At 35.8% G+C, this 25,527-nt stretch overlaps 1 long non-coding RNA gene across 1 annotated transcript; it reads left to right on the top strand.

Annotated features, from left to right (window-relative positions):
• Window positions 1–2,766: 2,766 nt before the first annotated feature.
• On the top strand, window positions 2,767–22,926 carry LOC129643406 (uncharacterized). The gene is made up of 2 exons (XR_008710292.1): window positions 2,767–2,810; window positions 22,547–22,926. It is a non-coding gene; the product is annotated as an uncharacterized LOC129643406 (long non-coding RNA).
• The last annotated feature ends 2,601 nt before the right edge of the window (window positions 22,927–25,527 follow it).

The following is a 25,527-nucleotide window of genomic DNA, read 5'->3' as shown; positions in this document are numbered from 1 at the left end:
CCAAAGAATTGATGCTTTTGAACTGTGGTGTTGGAGAAGACTCTTGAGAGTCCCTGGACTGTAAGGAGATCCAACCAGTCCATCCTAAAGGAAATCAGTCCTGAATATCCACTGGAAGTACTGATGTTGAGGCTGATACTTCAATACTTTGGCTACCTGACGTGAAGAACTGACTCATTGGAAAAGATCGTGATGCTGGGAAAGATTGGGGGCAGGAGGAGAAGGGGATGACAGAGGATGAGATGGTTGGAAGGCATCACCAACTCAACGGACATGAGTTTTAGTAAACCCCTGGAGTTGGTAATGGACAGGGAGGCCTGGTGTGCTGCAGTCCATGGGGTTGCAAATAGACACGACTGAGCAACTGAACCGAAGTGAACTGAAACAAGCATGTATGAGATGTTAGTTGTTCTAAACCACAGAGAATGCTGCAGAAAAATGAAGCTTGTATTTTTGCTGTGCTTTTTTTAAACAGATGAAGCATATTTTTTATTGCTCAATTTGATCAGCATTTGATATTATTGAGAGCAGGCTTGCTCAGCTGTGTCACTACTGACATTATAAATTGGATAATTCTTTGTTGTGGGGAATCTTCTTGTGCATTGCAAGGTGTTTAGCAATATCCCTGATGTCTACCCACCAGATCCAGGGGCATCCTTGCTCCTGAGTTAAGACAAACAAAAAAATCTCCAGATATTATGAAAGAAAAACACCTTTCAGGACAAATTTTCCCTTGCTGAGAACCACTGTTTGAGAGTAATGATGTTAGTTATAGCAATGTGACAAAAAGATTGATTTATTTTTACTTCTGTATCATTTCCATAAAAAGGAGATTTTTAATAGTACTTATATTAAGGGACTGACAAACCATAAGTGACAAAATGAATAAAAGTGTAATGTGTGTGAGTGTGCTAAGTTGCTAGACTGCCAGGTTCTTCTGTCGATGGGATTTTCCAGGGTCTTTCCTCCCTGCCTTCCCCCACCCCCTCCATTGAACCTTTGTGTCTTATCTCTCCTGTATTGTCACGCAAGTTCTTTACCACTAGCACCACCTGGGAAGCCCAATATTTTATATTAAGTAAATAAAAGCTGAATACTCATTGGAAAGACTGATGCTGAAGCTGAAACTCCAATACTTGGACCAACTGATGTGAAGAACTGACTCATTGGAAAATGATGCTGATGCTGGAAAATATTGATGGCAAGAGAAGACTGGGACGATGACAGAGGATGAGATGGTTGGATGTCATCACCGACTCGATGGCCAGGAGTTTGAGCAAACTCCAGGAGCTTGTGTTGGACAGTCCTGGAGTGCTGCAGTCCATGGGATCACAAAGAGTCAGACACGACTGAGTGACCAAACTGAAATAAAAGCTATTATTATTGATCATCAGAACTTCTAATATAACATCTGTTATTATAACATGCTTTTAGCCTAATTTTAATTTTTAAAAACTTGTATTTACACTTAACTTTAAAAAAGAAAATGAATGTGTGGAGCTGCTCCTTTAAGCTTTATTGTCTCATAAAACATTATTTGAAAGAAGCAATAGTTTAATCATATGATCTAAAGTTAAGAGCCATATTATAGTTGCCATGTTAATAATAAATTTAATAAGTAAATTATATTATTCATTTTGTTGGATGAAACATAATATTAAATTATATCACATTATTAGAAAAGGAGCCTAATGATGGATATGTTAATAGAAACTCACAATGTTGTCTTTTGTTTTAATTAGTACACTGAATCATTCTTTAATGCTTTACTCACTCTATACCACTTCATTATTAATTACTTTCTCTGAATGTTGTAAGTCAGTTTTAAAACCCACTAAAATAAAGATGTTCAATTTACTTCAATTTTAACTTTAAAAAAAAATTCATATGTGAAATGAGTACTTGAGGAAATCTGAAGATTTATACTATTTTTTGGTATTCATTTTGTACTGATAAGAAATCTACTGCTTTTAAAATCTTGTTATCTTTTATTTATTTTTCTGTTTTTATTTATTTATTTTTCTATCAATGTTTTCTGCAATGTTATTACAATAGGTTTTGGTCTAAGTTCAAGGCTAAGTGTGCCTCTTCAAATTTAGGATTTGTATCTCTGTTTTTGTAAGTATAGATATTTATCTGCTATTACTGTTCTTGGTGTTCTCAAAGTAAGAATATTGAAGGGGTTTACCATTCCCTTCTCCAGTTGACCACGTTTTGTCAGAACTCTCCACCATCACCTGTCCATCTTGGGTGGCCCTACACGGCATGGCTCATAGTTTCACTGAGTTAGACAAGGCTGTGGTCCATGTGATCAGTTTGGTTAGTTTTCTGTGATTGTGGTTTTCATTATCTTCTCTCTGATGGATGAAGATAAGAGGCTTATGGAAGCTTCCTAATGGGAGAGACTGACTGAGGGGGAAACTGGGTCTTGTTCTGATGGGCGGGGCCATGTTCAGTAAACCTTTAATCCCATTTTCTGTTGATTTTATTCATGGCTGTGTTTCCTCCCAGTTGTTTGACCTGAGACCCAACTATGGTGGCAGTAATGAAGATAATGGCGACCTCCTTCAGAAGGTCCCATGCATGCACTGCCACATGCAGTGGCCTGGACCCTGCAGCAGGCCACTGAGGACCCACACCTCTGCTGCAGACTCCTGGACACTCACAGGCAAGTCTGGGTCAGCCTCTTGTAGGGTTGCTGCTCCTTTCTTCTGGGTTTGGGCTCACAAGGTTTTGTTTGTGCCCTCCAAGAGAATACTTTGGCAACCTGATGTGAAGGACTGACTCATTTGAAAAGACGCTGATGCTGGGTAAGATTGAAGGCAGGAGGAGAAGGGGATGACAGAGGGTGAGATGGTTGGATGGCCTCATTGATTCAATGGACATGAGTTTGTGTAGGCTCTGGGAGTTGGTGGTGGACAGGGAAGCTTGGCGTGCTACAGTCCATTGGCTTGCAAAGAATCAGACACAACTGAGCAATTGAACTAAACTGAACTGATTTGCCATTATCTTAAAATATTTCCTCTCCTCATTTCTTTTCTTATCTTTTTATTGCTCTATTTTATCATTCATATATCTTTGCCTGGGCTCCCCTGGTGGCTCAGTGGTAAAGCACCTGCCTGCCAGTACAGGAAACATGGGTTCAATCTCAAGTTTGAAAAATCCCCTGGCAAAGGATATGGCAATCCCCTCCATTGTTCTTGCCTGGGAAATTCCATGAACAGAGAAGTCTGGCAGGCTGCAGTCCATGGTATTGCAAGAGTCAGACACCACTTAGCTACAACAACATGCCTTCACTTCCCTGCTATATTTCTTTCTTTTATTCTTCAGTGCTACACATTTGTACTTTATACTATCTTTCACTTCAATAATTTGCTCTTGTTCTGCAACCTCCTGTTTAATCCACAGTTTAAAAGTTAGCATTGATGTCCACATTTTCAAGTCTATCAAATATGACTCTTTTTTCGTTATGTCTCCCTTTCATATTAATTTAAATTTTAATCTGTTTGAGTTAAACATTATTCTTTCATTATCCCTTTCACATGATTCTGTTATCAAATGTTCATGTTATGTTACTTATTCTATATATTTTGTTGGGCTACTTTTCCTCGTATAATTTATATACTGTTATTATTAGTATATGTTTAATATTTTATTCCTTCTTGGGCATTCGGCTCAAATATGGTAATAGCAACATCTTTACAAAATATATCTGCCAGATCCCTAGGAATTTCACAGGTTCCCAATGAAGTATTTTATTGATATCTTGGTTTGTGCATGTACCTGTGTGTTTTACTTGCTTGGTCACATCTGACTCTTTATAACGCCATGGAATACCCACCAGTCTCCTCTGCATATGAAATTTTCCAGGTAAGAATACTGGAGTGGGTAGCCATTCCCTTCTCCAAGGGATCCTCCCAGCCCAGGGATTGAACCTGAGTATCCTACATTACAGGCAGTTTCTTTACCATCTGAGACACCTGGGAAGCCCATGCTTGTACCTAACAGATTATAAAAGTTGAGAAAACCACACCCATGCTATTGTAGTTTTGTGTAACACTTATCAAAGAGAATTATTTTTTTTTAGCGCTCAGAGATATAGAAATGCAGACAAGCTTCTTCTGACAATAGTTTTATTCTTATCATAGCTTTATGGCTATTGGCGGTTCTCATAGGGTCCGAGGTTTACTCATAAATCTCAGTTTTATCTATCTATTTCATACTGGTTCAAAGCCACGTTACCCAAATCAGTCTTGGCATCAAAACTCAAAACTGAATTTACAGTCATTCTGTGTTATTGGAACCTCTAGACTCCCAGAGCATTAGGTTGTGCCCTTAATACCCTGGCTTTTGGTTCTTGCCCCGTTTTGCCACTTGGGAATATTCCCCTTACTTTCTTCTGAGATTGGCCCTAATTAACTGGCTTTTGTTTCAGCTGCTCTATTTTTTTTGTTGCATTTATACATGAATGGAATGGAAGCCAGTATGTGTCAACTCAGTTTACTATGTTACCAGGGTACTCCTCCTTTTCTTATTAAATAAACAAATCTAAACCTTAATGATCTTTTTAAACAAGTTTAAAATTAAATGGATTAAGTAGCAAGAAAATATACTCCATTACAAATAAAGGCCAGGAGGCATTACAGACCATAATTACATTATGTGAATCTATTTGACAAAAGAAGGGACAACCTATTAGCAAATGTTTCCCAAAAGCACTCAAAATGTAGATTTCGACGTGGTTACTAAACATGGAGAAAGCCACAGCTGAGATGAAACAATGAAATCTTTGCTACTGACAGACAACAGGCAGTGCCTCATTTCAGCTGCATACTAAACAGAGGATTAGAATACCTCTGAGTTAACCTGTGATTATGTGTCGCTATTTAATCACAAGTGAACATATATATTCTTGGAACGACACACAACAATGAAAATTATTGTAAAGGGAATGTTTTTCAAAAATATTTATACTCTTAGATGATTTGGGAGTGATTTGGTTGTACAGTTTTCAAAGCATAGACATGAAGTATTTGCAGGAAACTCAGATGAGGAAACTAATGTCCAGAGAGTTTAGTAATAGAGACAGAGAGACAAATAGAACCTGTATGATTTCACTCTTTGTTTTATCTGAAATTAGCTCATTTACATTGGAATTTTACAAAAAATAAAATGGATTACTCTTAGTATATTCTTTTCTTAATATCACTTGTTATTTGTTTATGCTTGCCGTTAGAAGACAGTTTGTGAGTACTTCTCTTTTGTAAATATCTTCCTTCTTGATGTGTCCTTAATATATATAACACCCTTCATTAAATAATAAATTAGTGTGTCAAAATTTAGTTAAGGGGAAATATATTTTATGTTGCTAATATATTTTTCAAAATTCCCCAAACTTGAGCTTTTCGAAAGAAAGGAATTCTTATCTTAAATACAATTTGTAAATGCTGTGTCATAGGCAGTAATTGGAAGGATTGATGCTGAAGCTGAAACTCCAATACTTTGGCCACATATTGCGAAGAACCGACTCAATGGAAAAACCCTGATTCTTGGAAAGAAAGGGCAGGAGGTGAAGCAGGTGATAGGATAAGATGGTTGGACAGAATCACAGATTCAATGGACATGAGTTTGACCAAAATCTGGGAGATAGTGAAGGACAGGGAAGCCTGGCGTGGTGCAGTCCACGGGATTGCAGGGTCGGACACAACTGAGAGACTGAACAACAACTTATTGAACACCTAGCAATGATAAGGTACTATTTTTGCTGTATTTGAACAAAGGAGTGAAAGATAAAGAACAGTGTAAAGCAAGGTAACTAAGTCGTGAATGGAGAGGCACACAAAGCTAAATACAAATTACAGATAATGTTTTACTACATGTATTGCATTTTGTAAATAATTATCTTAAGAGAGAAAGTAATATAACCAGAAGAGAATAGTAAAACATCTATCACCATATGACTCATACAGAATTACTTCTCATCAATGGTGATGCTTTTTGTGTATCAAATGTGGGGGGTTCATATATAAGTTCAGCCACGGGACATGGAAGCAGGCTATCATCCAACCAGTGATCACAGTTATATAGTAATTCACCGGTCTGGTAAGTGGCTGCCACTGCACATCTTGACAGCAGAGAGCATCTCCTCACCTCAAGGTTGCAGGAGACTAATAAGTATTCTCATGAGAAAGGCATATTTGGCCATAAGAAGTGAACAAAAATTTTGGTTTATCCTCCTCCTTTAAGAGGAGGAAAAACAAAAGCAAAATCAATAACTCTGGAAATACTTCCTGTGGCTCATAGGAGAGGCATTTTAACATTTTAAATATTTTTAACTTTGCTTTAAAAAGTCTCGTTAAATTGGTTTAGAGAAATAAAGATAAATAAAGCTCAACTCTTGACCCAACTAATCGGATTTCCTGTGAGTTATATGTGCACCAGTTGCTAGTAGCAGGTAGCAACCACTGCATTCTCTCTGTGTGTATCCATCAGTTTTCAGAAGTATTAGAAGCTTCACAGAGAGCTGCTTGCCTAGAGAGAAAGCAAGACTCTCCTCATTAGCACATGGTAGTGATCCACAGGGTAGCCGGCATTTGATTATTAATATGAACTGTTTGGGCCATTAGCTGTCACCTGTTTCAAAAACTTGTATGGTGCTGTTTAGCCCTGGACTTTCTTTCCTGCTGTCAGATTTAGTTAAAATGTGCCTCTGGGATCAAATGTCGTAAGAGGAAATGCACAGTTGGAGCAATTTCATAAGTCTTCCTTCTGTAGGAATCCTGGTTGAAAACTAAATTAATTCTTAATACGTAATATTTTGTACTAGCTTCATAGCTCCCTAAACCTTAGGATAGAAACAATATTTATTAATAATGTCCTGAGGTTTTTAGTCAGTATGCACTCTTATAATTCATTTTATCTCTTTTGAAATAGCATTGCTATAAATTGATTTATTCCCCAGACATTGATGTCTGAAGTTGCTGTCAGAGAACTTTTTTAAATGTTAATTTTTGTTAATTACATTAATTCCAGGATTCTGTTAGATTTTTACAGTCAGTATTAACAAAGTAAACTTGGAAAAACAGAATGCATCTTTTGCTGTTAATGTTCCTCTAATAATCAACATGAACATTCCAAATAGAAACTCATGCCAAAAAAAAAAACATTCCTATGAGTAATTACAGCAGGTAAAATGATGATATCAAATCATGCTTCATTATGTACATATATACCCATTTTACAGAATGAAAGATCTAGAATTGGAAAGATTAGGTTTGTTCAATGCTTAACCTATCTATGCCTTTCTTGTAGGTAGAACTATGTATTTAAACATCATCAACCTATGGCAGAAACCAACACAACCCTTTTAATAAACTGAAAAATAAATTAAAAACAAAATCAACTAATCTCTGTCACAAAGAACAATTATTAGCTTAAATTTTAATATCAAATGACATTCTAATTAATTTTAGAATACTTTGTTAATCTTTTAAACTATCATAATTAAGTCATAAGCCACTGATATTTAGGAAGAAAGATGTGCATTAATGATCAGTCATGTCTGACTCTTTGCGACCCCATGGTCTGTAGCCACCAGGCTCCTCTGTCCATTGAATTTTCCAGGGAAGAATGCTGGAGTGGGTTGTCATTTTCTACCCCAGGGGTTCTTTCAGACCCTGGGATCAAACTCAAGTCTCCTGGACCTCTTGCATTTGCAGGCATATTCTTTACTGATGATTCACCTGGGAAGCCCATTTAGGAAAAAACATGATCATTTTTATGATGTACTTCTATAAGCTATTGTTTGTTTGTTTGTTTTACCAATAAAGAAATGATTTAGCAGCAAAAGACAGGATTCTCAATTTTGGAAGCTGAAGAGCAGGCAGAATGTTCTTTCTAATGAACATACAAATGAGTAAAAAAATACAAGAATAGGTGAATAAAAAGAGATGTCTCTAGAATGCTTCCCTGGTGGCTCAGACAGTAAAGAATCCCCCTGCAATATGGGAGACCTGGGTTTGATCCCTGAGTCGGGAAGATCACCTGGAGAAAGGAATAGCTATCCACTCCAGTATTCTTGCCTGGAGAATTTCATGGACAGAGGAGCCTGGCAGGCAGACCATAGGGTTGCAAAGAGTTGGACACGACTGAGTGACTCACTTTAGAACACAGAGAACTCTTAGTACCTTCTGGCGAGCAAAACGTTAAAATGTACACTCTAATGGCGTACAGAGTCTTGCCTAAAATGCTGAACCAGAAGTACGCAGTCACGTTTCTGAAATTTGTGTTGCTTTATAAGTCCACAGCTGTTACCTGCTGGGGGATTTATTGTGATTTCAGGTCTGTGAAAACCATTTAGGCTTTGAAATTGTACCTGGGGGAAAAAATCCATAGTGTATTATTTATCTTTCATTCTCTTTTGCTGTGTGAATTGCAGTGACTCAGAATTAAGTGAAGTTTGGTTGTTGTTGTTGTTGTTTGTTTGTTTGTTTTTCCCTTTTTGAGGTAGAGGGCCAGATGCATGTATTAGTACAACATTTTTGGAACAAAAACAAAACAACTAGTACAATCATTTTTGAAACAAAAATGATTATAAGACTAATGGGCCCAAACAAAAATATGCATACTGGCTATTTCAGTTTTTAAATAAGAATGCTATTAATAGCAAAAGACCATGCTTCAAATTAAGATCTAACTTTTGACTTTTAGACTTACCAACGATAGAGTCCTATTATTAATGCTCTTTAATCAGAAGTAATTATTGGTAAACATGATTTCAGTGGTTATTTGGGATAAGTAATGCATGGGAGAATTCCAGGGACGGGGAAGCCTGGTGGGCTGCCGTCTATGGGGTCGCACAGAGTCCGACGCGACTGAAGTGACTTTAGCAGCAGCAGCAGCAATGCATGTATATGCTGGTTTAGTAGAAATTGTTGAGGTAAAAGATATATGATTACTGATACTTCTGAAGTTATTTTCTTTAGGATAGTCCTGTCTGGTGACAGTTTTGGCTGATATGTACATTGTTTTCCAATCTGGAGATTAACCATTTTTCATGTTATTGGCATCCAGAAGAGTTTAGAAGCACTCACTTTTTCATAGATTCACTATACTCCCTTCACTATGAGAACAACATTTCAAGCTCTACAGAATATATATATATATATATATATATATATATTTATAAACTGATAGAAGCAGTTCTCATATTTACCTATTTTCATGGTGAAAAGAACAGACTCTGAGAAAGGAGTAGTGTTACTAATACTTCTGAGCATCCCTGTGGCCATCACCAGGCCTTGTGATAACACTAAAGTGAATGGTAGTAGGCAGTATATTTTAGAAAGTTTGGGGAAAGGACTGAGGGAGATTGTGAAAATCTGTTTTATTTTGCTCTTGTTCAGTTCAATTCAGTTCAGTCACTCAGTCGTGTCCGACTCTTTGAGACCCCATGAATCGCAGCACCCCAGGCCTCCTTGTCCATCACCAACTCCTGGAGTTCACTCAGACTCACGTCCATCAAGTCAGTGATGCCATCCAGCCATCTCATCCTCTGTCATCCCCTTCTCCTCCTGCCCCCAATCCCTCCCAGCATCAGAGACTTTTCCAATGAGTCAACTCTTTGCATGAGGTGGCCAAAGTACTGGAGTTTCAGCTTTAGCATCATTCCTTCCAAAGAAATCCCAGGGCTGATCTCCTTCAGAATGGACTGGTTGGATCTCCTTGCAGTCCAAGGGACTCTCAAGAGTCTTCTCCAACACCACAGTTCAAAAGCATCAATTCTTTGGTGCTTAGCCTTCTTCACAGTCCAACTCTCACATCCATACATGACCACAGGAAAAACCATAGCCTTGACTAGACGGACCTTTGTTGGCAAAGTAATGTCTCTGCTTTTGAATATGCTATCTAGGTTGGTCATAACTTTCCTTCCAAGGAGTAAGCGTCTTTTAATTTCATGGCTGCAGTCACCATCTACAGTGATTTTTGAGCCCCAAAAAATAAAGTCTGACACTATTTCCACTGTTTCCCCATCTATTTCCCATGAAGTGATGGGACCAGATGCCATGATCTTCATTTTCTGAATGTTGAGCTTTAAGCCAACTTTTTCACTCTCCACTTTCACTTTCATCAAGAGGCTTTTTAGTTCCTCTTCACTTTCTGCCATAGGGTGGTGTCATCTGCATATCTAAGGTTATTGATATTTCTGCCAGCAATCTTGATTCCAGCTTCTGTTTCTTCCAGTCCAGCGTTTCTCATGATGTACTCTGCATATAAGTTAAATAAGTAGGGTGACAATATACAGCCTTGACATACTCCTTTTCCTATCTGGAACCTGTCTGTTGTTCCATGTCCAGTTCTGACTGTTGCTTCCTGATCTGCATATAGGTTTCTCAAGAGGCAGGTCAGGTGGTCTGGTATTCCCATCTCTTTCAGAATTTTCCACAGTCTATTGTGATCCACACAGTCAAAGGCTTTGGCATAGTCAATAAAGCACAAATAGATATTTTTCTGGAACTCTCTTGCTTTTTCCATGATCCAGAGGATGTTGGCAATTTGATCTCTGGTTCCTCTGCCTTTTCTAAAACCAGCTTGAACATCTGGAAGTTCACAGTTCATGTATTAGCCTTCAAGAAAATATTGTTTCAAGTTTTGCAAGCTCTTATATAAATATTCAAGGAACTCTTCTACCTAAAGTCATTCTGTAGGGGCTGTTGTGTCATATTCTACCATTTATAAAAATGGCCTTGATTACAGAGATGAATTTAACAGGGAAAAATTCTTAAGCATGAAAAGAGGTGTCCAAATGCTTAGATTCTAGATAAGTGTAACACTTCCACATCAATGTTTTTTGAAACAGTGAGCAGTCCAAAAGTCAGCGATCTGCCACTTTGCAACTCCTTGTGTACAAGATGTAATGGCAAAGCTCTCTGCCCTAGGAAAAGTTTCTGCCTTGAAATTTTATATCATCAACATCCCTTTTCCCTCTCTTGGATGTAATCTTTCTCTATGCAAATATTCCCTATTAGGGTAACCTTTTACCTTTGAAACAGGAAAGGGAAAATGAATGTATAGGTTTTCTTTCTTCCCTGACCATGGAAATAGTAAGTGGCTAGAAACATTGTATAGAACTGTATTTGTTGAAAAGAATCTTCTATTTATTATTAAAGCCCTTGCTGCTTCCCAAAAGGATGAGGCACTTAAAAACAAAAGAACAGATATACTAAAGTCATTATACTTTGCCGTAAGAAGAATTTATAGCAAGAGCCTTTTGTCTAAGGGACATTAAACACTAGAATGGACAGTATCTTCAATAGTAGTTTTACAAAAAGAAGATAGGGATTCTTCATATGGCTATTTCTTGCACTGACCTTTGATAAGAAGCCAGGGCATGATGCCAAATCATAACTCTGTGAAGACATTTCTGAAGGGAGCTAACGGAATACAATCCTGGTATGTACCATTCTGATGATCTGACTTGATACAGGGATAAAACCTAGAGAATCTGGAAAGATGAATGGTTGACATGTCCAAAGGCTGCCGATTCCTCTGGAATTTCAATTGACTCAGACTTCAGTTATCAGACCATTGAAAATGGATACTTCTGTTGGGCATTAAAATGTTTTTTTCCTGTGATGCACATTTCTAGAGACCTATATAATAAAAACTATAATGACATCAACAACAAAGAAAATACTATTAGCTAACAATTAAGAATTTGCTATGTCCCAGATCCTGCGCTAGTTAATATGCATGACTTCTTTAAGGCTCACCACAATCAGGTGAAGGAGATATTTTTCATATCATGTTCACTTTATAAAAGAATACACTGAAGCTTATAGAGGTTCAGTAAATTGTACACGCTAGTCCAGTAGTAAGTCCAAGAGGTGGGATTTGAATCCAACTACCCTCCCTCCAAATCTCAGTGGCATTAGTCTTTATGAGCTTATATTTTACATAGTGAAATTATAGGTGAAAAAAGTTTTCCCTTTGTAACTAAATAAAATATATTTGCTTATAGTTCTTGTTCACTGAAGATTCATTTTATATCTTCATAGAAGTAAGCTTCAGAAGTATCTCTAGAAATAGTCATGATTTTCAAACTGAGGGTGAATCTACCTAACTTGAACCTAATTTTGGCTCTTTGGACCATTTCATTTAAGAACTAAATTGAGGTCATTAAGGACCAGAACTTTATTGGTATCATTGAATGTCACTGATAAGTGTCTGTTACTAAAAATAATATTTTTCCTACCTTCTTGGACTTATCTGAATTATCCTGTACTGTAGGAGTGAGAAAGTTAACAAAGATATGATTGCCTGTCTTATGTGATGTTGTAGATGGATATACTTATAAGGAACCAAAAAATGACTCAAGTACTGAGTAAACATATGATAAAAGATGTTCCCTTTGGTAGGGGCTAAGACATGGTTCTATTTTATACACTAAAAACCCTTTCTGTACACAGTAATTCTATAGATGGTATTGGAGTAAGGGCTCTGAAAAATAATAAAAGATCTTGTCATCTATATTGAGTTAATGGCTTTAAGAATTTAATAATCGAGCAATAGATCCTATAGAACATTAGTCTTATCATTGAGAGAATATACTGGGTAACTAAGCTCCATAATTGGAGAGCTGTACCTTAGTCCTCCTTGGAGTCCTTCAAAAAATTTAATTGATGCTAGTTTGGTATATAATTGAATAAAGAGAGTATCTGTGTATTGAAGGGGTAATAAAAAAGACTAGTAGGTTTATAACTTAGGGGAAAAATACATCTGAAAAAACTTAAATTTGTGAATAAACAACTGGAAAATTATGATAGGAGTGCTCCAAGCCTGGTCCCCTCTTTAGCAAGACAAAATGAGCAAGAAGTAAGAGGAAAATTGTCCAATAAGAGAATGACTTTTTGCAAATGCTTATGCAATTTAAAACACTTAGCCACTAAAACAAAAGTAGATATTGAGTCTTGGTTTAATAGCATCTGGTAGCTTCAAGATATGTAATAGTAAAAAAAAAATAAATTATAAATGTTACATATTTGTACAGCGTGAGGTTAGGTAAATTCCACACATTTAAACATTATTACAATTAGAGAAAAAAATTTTACTATTTTTTCAGGGGAGCACTTTTGTAAAAAAGACATAATTATTATTAATATAAGCATTTTAATATTCAAATCAAATTCAATTCTAATTCTAAAGGAAATCTGTCAATATGATTTTATTTTTAAGTTAAAATAAATTTATTTTAGCTGATATACTAGTTTTTTTGAAACATTTAATTTTTCTGAGTTGTAAATATATATACATAATTAGTAATATTAAATTTGACCTTTTTATGAGATAACAGAAGGGTGAGGAAGCATTAGTAAGCTGTGGATTGTTTCTCTCAATCACAAAGCACTATCTTAACAAAGAATAGAGAAGCATGTCTGAGACTTTGACATTGAAAGACAATGAAATAAAATTGCAACTTAAAATGTTTTATTATAATAAAGATTGATTTTTGTTCATTTGTTTTGTTGTTATTTCCGTAATAAACTTCAGCAGAGTAGGATGAAATATTTACAAGACAAGCTTTAGAAAGAGGTTTGCCTATGTGCTAAGTTGCTTCAGTCATGACTAACTCTTTGTGACCCTTGAACTGGTGCCTTCCAGGCTCCTCTGTCCATGGGATTCTCCAGGCAAGTATACTAGAGTGGGTTGGCATGCTCTCTTCCAGGGGATCTTCCTGACCCAAGGATGGAACCTGCGGTTCTTACATCTCCTGCGTTAGTAGGTGGGTTCCTTACCACTAGTGCCACGTGGGAAGCCAGAGAAGAGGTATACTCTAGTAGATAAGCCATTGGTCTAGGAGTCAAAGAACAAAGAAATTCAGTGATGATTTCATAAATGACTCACTCTTTCACCTTAGACCAGTATAACCTCTCTCTAATATTCATTGAGTAAATGTTCATAAAAATTTCTGGATTTCAGTGCTTCCTAAGTGTATTTGAACAAAAAGGGCCAAGCATAACACAAAATTCTGAAACTTGAAAAATAAGGCAAACAATACCAATCTGAAATATAAATATACATAGGTAAATTAATAATTAACATTAAAGTATTTGATGTTGCATAACTATAATTTCAGTTGATATGTGAACAGAAACCCTTCCCCTAAAATTTTTGAAAATTAACTAACAGTTCAGTTCAGTTCAGTCACTCAGTCGTGTCCGACTCTTTCCAACTCCATGAATTGCAGCACGCCAGGCCTCCCTGACCATCACCAACTCCCAGAGTTCACCCAAATTCATGTGCATCAAGTTGGTGATGTCATCCAGCCATCCATCCTCTGTCATCCCCTTCTCCTCCTGCCCTCAATCCTTCTCAGAATCAGGGTCTTTTCCAATGAGTCAGTACTTCACATGAGGTAACCAAAGTACTGGAGTTTCAGCCTCAGCATCAGTCCTTCCAATGAACACCCAGGACTGGTCTCTTTTAGGATGGACTGTTTGGATCTCCTTGCAGTCCAAGGAACTCTCAAGAGTCTTCTCCAACACCACAGTTCAAAAGCATCAATTCTTCGGCGCTCAGCTTTCTTCACAGTCCAACTCTCACATCCATACATGACCACTGGAAAAATCATATCCTTGACTAGATGGACCTCTGTTGGCAAAGTAATATCTCTGCTTTTCAATATGCTATCTAGGTTGGTCATAACTTTCCTTCCAAGGAGTAAGTGTCTTTTAATTTCATGGCTGCAATCACCATATGCAGTGATTTTGGAGCCCCCAAAAATTAAGTCTGACACTGTTTCCACTGTTTCTCCATCTATTTCCCATGAAGTGATGGGACCAGATGCCATGATCTTCATTTTCTGAATGTTGAGCTTTAAGCCAACTTTTTCACTCTCCTCTTTCACTTTCATCAAGAAGCTTTTTAGTTCCTCTTCACTTTCTTCCAAAAGGATGGTGTCATCTGCATATCTGAGGTTATTGATATTTCTCCCGGCAATCTTGATTCCAGCTTGTGCTTCTTCCAGCCCAGCATTTCTCATGATGTACTCTGCATAGAAGTTAAATAAGCAGGGTGACAATATACAGCCTTGACGTCCTACTTTTCCTATCTGGAACCAGTCTGTTGTTCCATGTCCAGTTCAAACTGTTGCTTCCTGACCTGCATACAGGTTTCTCAAGAGGCAGGTCAGGTGGTCTGGTATTCCCATCTCTTTCAGAATTTTCCACAGTTTATTGTGATCCACACAGTCAAAGGCTTTGGCATAGTCAATAAAGAAGAAATACATGTTCTTCTGGAACTCTTTTGCTTTTTCCATGATCCAGCGGATGTTGGCAATTTGATCTCCGGTTCCTCTGCCTTTCCTAAAACCAGCTTGAACATCTGTAAGTTCACGGTTCATGCGTTGCTGAAGCCTGGGTTGGAGAATTTTGAGCATTACTTTAGTAGCGTGTGAGATGAGTGCAATTGTGTGGTAGTTTGAGCATTCTTTGGCATTGCCTTTCTTTGGGATTGGAATAAAAACTAACCTTTTCCAGTCCTGTGGCCACTGCTGAGTTTTCCAAATTTGCTGGCATATTGAGTGCAGCATTTCACAGCATCATCTTTCAGGATTTGAAATAGCTCAACTGGAATTCCATCACCTCCACTAGCTTTGTTCGTAGTGATGCTTTCTAAGGCCCACTTGACTTCACATTCCAGGATGTCTGGCTCTAGGTGACTGTGAGTGATCACACCATGGTGAATATCTGGGTTCGAAGATCTTTTTTGTACAGTTCTGTGTATTCTTGCCACCTCTTGTTAATATCTTCTGCTTCTGTTAGGTCCATACCATTTCTTTCCTTTATCGTGCCCATCTTTGCATGAAATGTTCCCTTGGTATCTCTAATTTTCTTGAAACAGGCATCTATATAAATGAAGTTCAAGAACAGGACAAAGTTTCTTTGGGGATAGAGGTTAAATAATTGTTACATTTAGGAGAGGGTATACTGATGGAGAAAGAGCGTTAAGAATGTTGAAGCATTATACCTTTATTCTCTTATATACATAGGTCTGTGCTGTTGCTAAGTCATGTCTTCCTCTTTGTGACCACATGGACTGTAGCCCACCAGGCTCCTCTATCCAAGGGATTATCCCAGTAATCTTCCCAGCCCACTGATCCCACTGCCTCTCCTGAAACTGTAGCTCATGCACCGCCAAGCAAATTCTTTACTATTGCACTGCCTGGGAAGTCCATACAAGGTCTACACATTTATAAGGGGAATTAAGCTGTACATTTAAGGTTTGGGCATTTAATTGTGTGTGTGTTGCAATTAAAATGAAGGAAATATAAGCAACCTGTGTGTGCTACAGACTAGGCATAAAAATAGTATTCCCTCTAGTTTATATAATGACTTTGTGAAATTAGCAGGGCACTACCCTACCTCTGGACAGAGTTAGCTTCTTAGGTACAACGTTTGGCGAACAGGAAAAAGCAGAATTTTAGCTGCTATTCACTAAGAAGAGCCTACAGAATAGTATATCTGCAGTGCTGCAGAAAAAAAAAAATATATATATATATATATATTAAGGAGGAAGAAACAAAAACATTGGCTTGTATTAGTTTAATCACATCTTAAAGTTTGATGAAAATTATTCCACATCAAACTGTTTTGGAACTAGTAAAGTGAAAACATTTTTAATTGTTTAAGATAACATATTTTAATATGTAAATTTTATTTATATAGTTAACTGCTCTTCAAAACTTACTCAAAAAACTGACCTACATATAGATTATAATTTCCTTCATGGAAAAGACATGCTCAAAAATCTGTTTATTTGATTAGTGGTCATAGAGAAATTGTTTTTATCTATATTACTCACAAATTAATTATTTAATAAGGCTTTCAATTAAATAGGATGTATTTAAAGTAATAATCAGAAAACAAAGAATAAAATTATTTAATTAAATTATTTTGTTTAAATTTAAAAATTTTGATTATATATTTGGGTAATTACTGTGGAAATGTGTGGTTGTAAGTCTTGGGTATATCCCTTTGATAGAACAAAAATATTTTGAACGACCTTTGGACAATTCATCTCAGAAATTATAATAGGAGGAAATTTGGGATTTTCTTTCTAGCATTAATTTCTGAGCTTTTGGCCTGTTTCTCTGGAGATCTTGGGCATGAAGCTCTATATAATGTGTTGGTTAAGATTGATAAGCAGATTCTGTCATGTTGAGTGATAGTACATCCATTGCTGGATCCTGTTAAAATAAATTTGTTTTCTAAAAGTAGTACCTACATTTTAGAAAATAAAGAAGCCTGCTAGTATGTGTTTTTATTTGTTGGATTTGTTTACTTGAAGTGTGTTCTAAGAAATAGTCTTAATTAAATTGCTTAAACTTGAATAAACTAAAATTTCAGTGGATGAGTTGTGAATTCCCAAGATACAAAAGATCTAAAAAAATTAGAAATTAACTATCTCATTTACATGATGGTGATAAAATTTATGTACTGCATTGCCAATATCCTGACTTTGAAAAGGTTTATATTTTTAATATTATTCCATTTTGCAATTTAAATTTAATAATGTACATATTTAATAAACATAATTGTTGATAACTGGTGACTTTAATCACTGAATTGACTATCAAATTACTATTTCTTCTATAATTAGCTACATAATCCTTCAGGATTAGTTACTTTCACAAGTCCTATTTACTAATTCTGAAATTTGGCAAGAAATTGCTTCTATTAATTCTCTATTAATGGCTGTCTGTACATATAAAAATGTATTATAGGATCTCTGGCTAGGTAGTTCACACATATCAGGTTAAGTTTTGTTTTGTTTTGTTTGGTAAAATCAGAAGGAAAAGAAAAGTTGGGAATTTTTTCCCTTTCAGATAAATTATTTTAAATTCCAAATATGGATAAGCCACTGATGTAAGAAGAAAATGAAATAATCTCATGATGAGCTATTTAACAAGAGATTTAATAAAATATCTGGAGAAGGAATTAGCAACCAACTTCAGTATTCTTGCCTGGAGTTTCCCATGGACAGAGGAACCTGGAGGGCTACAGCCCTTGGGGTCAAAAAGAGTCAGACACAACTGAGTGACTAACACTTTAATATCTTCTTTATAGGACTAAGGGAAAACTATTCTCTAGTAGATAAATCATTTAAAAATTCATTTTGCATGAGTAATTCATTTACTGCTGCAAACCTGAAGGGGAAAAATGTTTAAAATATAAAGTAAAAGTAGGGAACACCACTATTTGTGGAGACAAATAAATAATAGAGGTAAAAAGTCAATTTTGTAAACTGTTAATTGCTCTAGTAAATTGTCTTTCAATAGCTATAATAATGTTTATTACTTCAAAACCATTATTATCTTCAGTGGCAAATAATTATTATTCACCTATCTTGAATAAAGGTATTGTTTTTCACTATGGGAACAAATAGTTATATGTAAAAGCCTATGTCCTTCAAGGACTTAGTATAATTAGGAGGAAAGTATATTAAAAAAAAAAACAAAGTTAAGAATATGGTCAGTCAAAAGAAAGTTCAGTATTAAAACCATTTATTTTCTCTCCTTCATATGCTGTTCTTTTCCTATGGAAACCCATGCCCTCTTGTGGACAGGACTATTAGTTTTAAGAATTTCAAAGGTGACCCCATTTATTCCTAATATCAATAAGTGTATGTTAGAAGAGGAATCTGTACTGTCAGTATCAGATGGTTTTAGTATCTTAAATGTCATTGTATCAATATTTTTACAAGATAATTTTTTACACAGTTATATAAACATAATCTCATTCTTAGAAAATTCTAGAAATTTCTAATACACTGAAAGATTTTCTCTGTAATTGTGATTTCCTATTTGAAATTTCTAAAAACAATTTACATAAGCATCTAGTATTTCAAGATCATATACGAAGGTGTAAGGTACTCTTTACATATGTTCCTTTCACTGCTGACAATCACAATTTTCTAGGATTTGGACATCTATTTCCTGCATTTCTTGGAAAAGCAAACCTAAAGCAAATCTAAATATCTGCCAACTTCCTAAAACATTCAAGGCTTTACAGGATGGAGTTGTGAGAAAATTTTCTCTTAATATATATGTCTTAAAAATGGAATGAAATAGCATCATTTGTAAAAGTCTGTATCTCTAAGATTTAAAAGAGATGGGCACTGGGATTGAGATACAGGTCTCACTGTCAAAGGACTTAGATTAAAGTTTTTAGTAATGTGTTTGTTTTGGGGGGTGTTCATTGACATTGTTGTTTTTACTTTGTGATTCTATTTACTAAATAGTTACATTATCCAAATTATTTAAATACCAGTCACGTTGCAATGAAAACCTGAATTTCATGTTTTTAAGCAAACAACATACACATATTAGCAGCCATCATTAAATTCTTGCTTCTAAGTACTTATCTTTAAAATAAGAGAAAAAAAGACATTTATTGCACTTGACATTATATACATTATTTGATACAAAGAGAAAGTCAAATGTTCTCTCTCCTTAAAGGGAATGCTAGATAATATATATCATCTGACCTGAAGTTTACAGGCAGAAAGCATTTTACATTGGTTTCTTATTCAAATTTTAGAGATTTTTCACAAGCAATTTATGTAGGTACAAGCTTCTTAAAATGTCCTTTGGGCACATCTGTCTTCCCAATTTCATCAATTCAGCTGAATATAATACCCGTGTCCCCAGGTAAAAGTCATGATGCAATTCTATCAGACAGTTGCTGTACTTTGCGCAGTGTGGGTGTGAGAGCTAATTTTGTCCTTAGATTCAGAAGCTTCATTAACAGTCTTAACACATTCACTGCAGCTTTCTAAACCTCTCAGGCTTTAACACTTACACTACTGCGGAACTGGGGAGAAAGAAAAATAAAATGTTATCCTTGTTTTGAAAACACATTCTGCTGACTGGCAACATTTACAGTTCTTTTGTGCTCTTCCAAATCTGAGTTCCAACAGTGTCATGCTATGGAATCCCTTCAGTAATGTACAGTTAATATTATGAGAAAAGTACTTTATACACACATAAAAATTTTATACAAACATTAAAAAAAAAGAAACAACTCCAAAACTTGATTATAGGAATTGTGTAAAGCTACAGAAGAACATTATTTTTCATAAGTGATTATTTTAATGCATTTTAAAATCTGAATTCCATATTTTTGCAATTATTCAATATTAATTTAATTTCTTAGATTTCAATGATCAATACTCCTATAAAATGCTGCTTTAAATGAAAACATTTATTAAAGTCTAGCCTTTGATTCTCAATATCTTTACTCAATGATTATGACAGTAAGTACATATAGTTGTATTTTACAGATGTTGAGGGAAAAAATTAAAATATTCCATAGTAATTATGGCAAGCTTTGTCAGACTCAGTCACACAGATAAACTGGAGTGATATGAAAGAAAATATTGCCATACTTGTATAGCATTCTACTTATCAATTTACTAACAATATACTATAATTTTATTTCATACAGCATCCAATTTAATAGTCTAAACTTTGGGATACAGGTATGAAAAATGCCGGAGATGCTTAATGAAAAAACATATAAATTTCAATTTATGTATATTAACATTTCAAAAATTAAGTGTTCAAGATGGGAGAGAATATGTTTGGAAACATCAGCAATTGTTTATTTTAATTCTTAGTGTATATACTGTTCATTTTCTTAGACAACATAATGAAACCTCTAGCTATGCAAAGTCATGTTTTTAATGGACATACTCAGGATTTCTACATTTTCTTAAAAATTTAAATACAAAAAGCTGTTGAATTTTTTTTTGGGGGGGTACTAATCTAAAAATCTATCTTGGATTTTTGGAAATATTTTGGTAATAGGTTCAAATATTAATTTAAAAATTGAATAAAGCAATTTCAGACATATCTACAGTGAAAGTTATGAAAACAATGCATCCCATTCATATTTAAACACTATGTAATGACATATCAATGACAAAAAACATAGATTGGATCATAGTGGCAAAGAATTCTATTCATTCTGTGGTGTACCCTTTAACACAAAGTTATTTAGCTATTTGTATGGCAATGGCACATATTAGAATATCATTACACCTGATTTTCTAGCAAGACAACACCTAAATTGGTTCTAAGGAACCAACACCTAAATTGAAGGGAAAATTATTTTTAAAAATACATTTCAGAAAAGATAAGCATATAAAATGTCAGCTATTAAAGAACCACAGATAACCTTCCTTTTGCTTTTCTTCTGAATTTAAGAAGGTCCAGAAACTGAAAATGCACTGCTTGGGAAGTCCTTTCTAACACAGGTATTAGAAGACATGATTCCACTCAGGAAAGGAGATAAATATATGATAATATGACAGTCATCAACCCTATCCCCTACTTTGCTGAGCACCTGTGTAGTGCAGTATTCTACAGCATTCTACAGGCATGATGTTTCTTTCTTTAAGGGACACCTTAAACTCATATACAAAGTTATTATAAAAAATAGACTATGTAAATAATATTAAATTACATGAAAATGTAGTCCCAACTCATCCCCAGGTAAACTGAAGGTTTAGGAATCATCTTCTATAGCTTATTAATTTTAATCCTATGGATTATTTCTTTCTCAAGCATTTTTGCTAAGTGCTAGCATAAAAGCACATAAATGATAATAGGCATTAAAAATTGAAGGGAAATTTATAGAAGAAAATATTAAAATGAGAAAATTCTATTTATAATCTCACCCTCTCCCTTCCTCCATCCTTCCTTCTCCACACTACCTAGCAGTGGGAAAGACTAACATTATCCATTTTAGCAGCTATATATCTTAACTCACCCTATGTTCTTTGTAATAAGTTGAGAAGTGAAGAGAAGTGAAGTGAAAGTCATTCAGTCGGGTCCGACTCTTTGCCACCCCATGGACTGTATAGATTCTCCAGGCCAGAATCCTGGAGTGGGTAGCCGTTCCCTTCTCCAGGTGAAAAGTGAAGGGAAGAACTATTTGGAGGGATTCCCTTTTGACTGGCCAGGATAGCAGGGGCTAGGCCTACACTGATAGTTGAGGAGCTTTCCTGGTGGCTCATAAGGCAAAGAATCTGCCTGCAATGCAGGACACCTGGGTTCGATCCCTGGGGCAGGAAGATCTCCTCGAGAAGGGAACGGCTACCCACTCCAGAATTCTTGCCTGGAGAATTCCATGGACAAAGGAGCCTGAGAGGCTAGAGTCCAGGGGGTCACAAAGAGTTGGACACTATTGAGCAACTAACACTTTCACAAGCATAGAGTGATGAGCCTTCCTGAAACGTAGGCTTCTTATGGTGTCATCTGGACCATGTCCTATTTTCCCTATTGATTGTGCCTATGATATGCAGCATTCATCTCAATGAAGATACTCACCATAGATTTATTACTAAAAGTTTCCCCTGAAAATAACTTTCTTCCTATGGGATCTTGATTTCCTTATTTCTTATTCCAGTACCCTGACTCTCCTTTCTGCTTTCTCTCTTATGTGGCATTCTGACCTCTGGTTTCTGGAACCTGGATCTTTTCCAGATGCTGATTAGATTAGAGCTGCTCAGAAAAAGGATCAGAATGTTCCCTCAACAATAAGCCTGGTGTCTACAAGAGATCTGGGGAGTACCAGGTGCCAATTTTACTATCAACACATTTCTCTGTTACAGTGGATATGGTATTTTCTATTTCTATAACCAGTGTGTTAAAAACAAGTGGTAGCTGATTTGAAGTCTCCATACATATGAACGTTGTCAAGTAAGAGCTCTTAAAAATGTTGACTACATAATATCATTCTATAAAAAGGGTATTTTAACACCAAAGAAGTAGGAAAGACAATCTCAGAATAACATATGTGATCTATATGAAAGCAGCATTATGTGAATTTTACAAATAAATTCTCTCATTTTCCTGCACACCTATGGAACATTTTCCAGAGTTCTGATCTAATCTAGAGACCAGCAATTGGAAATCACTGTCGTAGTATTGTATTATACTTGAGTTACAGTTTATAACATAATAGAAAGTGTCAAGACAAGAAATCGTGATGCTTCAGAGCAAAGATCCTTAGAGTTTTCATATGAAAATGAAGTTAAAACATCTATTATTCATGTCTTTCAAGATAAGTAAAGAAGAAAATATATGTAAAAGATTATTATAAATAATAGAATGCTTTGTTAAGGTCATCTACTTAGTTATTAGTGTTGAAGATATTGGTCACATTATTGAAAATTTCTGTTACACTTTGTGTGTTTTTGATAGACTGACTGCAAAGGAAAAAAAAAATACTTCTACTTCAGGGTCTACCTGAATTTATAGAGTACAGAGTAGGAAAACAAACTGCACTAGAATCATCTGCTGCTGACTCTTTAAAAACAATTTAAATTTCAGGTACTATAGCTGTCATATGCTCTGGAACAATCACAAGTCAATGACAAAAATCAAAGGAGAATCAACAAATTAGTTGTTTTGGATTTGAGGGCCTTCTACTACCCACAACTCCATCAGGGCAACGGGCAGTAAGGAAGCCTGGGACCACAGCTCTATAGCAGAGTCTCCACTGAAAGATGAATTCACTTGAACTAGTACTTTTTAAACTAAATATTGAAATTTCTTGATCCGCACCACATTTTCTGTGTCTCCCTTACGTTTACACTCTTATCATTATCCTCCAAATATGACATGTGAATATTTGCATATATTAATGCAGCAGAACAGGAAGCAGCTTAAGGATTGGGGATTTATGCAAGGAATTGACATGTCTTCATGATGCCATCTTATATTAGAGAACTATATAAACCCTAAATACTTGGAGATGGAATACAGTGCATTTATTTTAGCCATATACACCCTCATTCTTTAATTCATAGACATTTTTAGTTAGTCCTTCTCCAAGAAGCTAGGTCTTTAAAGTGGCATCTTTATTTACTAAGCAGTACTTACTTGTTTAAGTATTAATATAAAATTTCTGATACATTAATAAAAGGGCTCCAAGTTTTTTTTAATAATTTTTGTTTATGTAGATACAATAAAACAAGAGACATAGAGGCAAAATTAAAAGGAGACAATAAATGTTTGAAAATTATAAAAGTGCTCCAAAGAAATATTGCAACAATACATTGTCGGCTGGTGAATAAAATCGCAATAATCTTCTCAGTTTTCTGGGGGATAGAGGTGCATTACCCTGTTTGTGAGGAATTTAAAAGACCCCGTTGACGTGCTCACATTAAACTCACTGTTCTGGTTCTGTATTTGAAAGAGTTTGCCTTGTAGGTCTCTTTCCTCTGGCATTTTTAGTAAATGACTACAGTTTGTCTTAATGGAATTTCTGCTTCAAAATGAGCTGATTCAACAAATTAATTTCAACATTTGAGTATGTCCTCATTTTATTAATTAAAATTGTGTGTATGTGTGTGTATCCCTCCTTATTTGTGAGATTCAATCATTTTGTTTGGTGACCACATTCAGCTGAGCCATAGAGCTGGCAAAAGAAAACTGCTCCTTGCCTTAAAGGAGCTTCCTCTCCCCTGAGGTTTGCTTTCAAATGTCTTCCTAGATCTCTTTCTATTTGGAATCCCTGGGCTGTTCGGAATCCCTGGGCTGTTCAGTATCCATTCTCAAGAAAAATGTCAATAATATCAACAAATCTGCATTTACTAAGTATATGCCCATTTTCAATGAAAGGATAACACAGACTCAGCTGAAAAGAGTAGTAAATACTACATGTAGGTTGCAGACATGACAGGCTCCTCAATTTCTGAGGAAGAAGAGCTTTATGTGGGCTGGGCTGGTCAAGTGAAGTTTCATTTTCCTTCACAGAGTGTTTCTGTCCTGTCTTCTGTTCCAGGTGTATTCCAGGTAATATTCCAGGTAATACCCATTAAACTACTTGATTATAAACATCAGTAACATCACATGGTTTGAGGCATTCAACATGGTCAATCTGCAAATGAAATCTCTTCCAGTCTCTCCCCACTCCAGCACTCTTGCCTGGAGTATCCCATGGACAGAGGAGCCTGGTGGGCTGCCGTCTATGGGGTCACACAGAGTCGGACACAACTGAAGCGACTTAGCAGCAGTAGCAGCAGCAGCAACATGAGAGTAGATGCTACCACACACAAAAAATGTGGGGATGCATCTTTTCAGGTCATGAGACCAAATAATATGGAAGTAGACAGGAACATAATCTTTGAGTAATGAAGCAGGATAAAACCCACATTTCTGTATCTTACATAAATCAGTTGATAGTAGCTTCTTCCAAGTGAGCTAACAAATATTTGTGAGTGTATCCTATGGTCAGGCACTTTGTTAGGCTCTTGGGTTACACAGACACGTTCAGGACAATGTCCTTGTCTTTATTTTATTTTATTTTAATTTTATTTTATTTTTAAACTTTACATAATTGTATTAGTTTTGCCAAATATCAAAATGAATCCGCCACAGGTATACATGTGTTCCCCATCCTGAACCCTCTCCCTCCTCCCTCCCCATTCTATCCCTCTGGGTCGTCCCAGTGCACCAGC

The sequence above is a fragment of the Bubalus kerabau genome, chromosome 2, assembly GCF_029407905.1.
Source record: "Bubalus kerabau isolate K-KA32 ecotype Philippines breed swamp buffalo chromosome 2, PCC_UOA_SB_1v2, whole genome shotgun sequence".
NCBI classification, from domain to species: Eukaryota; Metazoa; Chordata; class Mammalia; order Artiodactyla; family Bovidae; genus Bubalus; species Bubalus kerabau.
The sequence above is the reverse complement of the archived record's forward strand: the minus strand, read 5'-3'. Positions and strand labels throughout refer to the sequence as shown.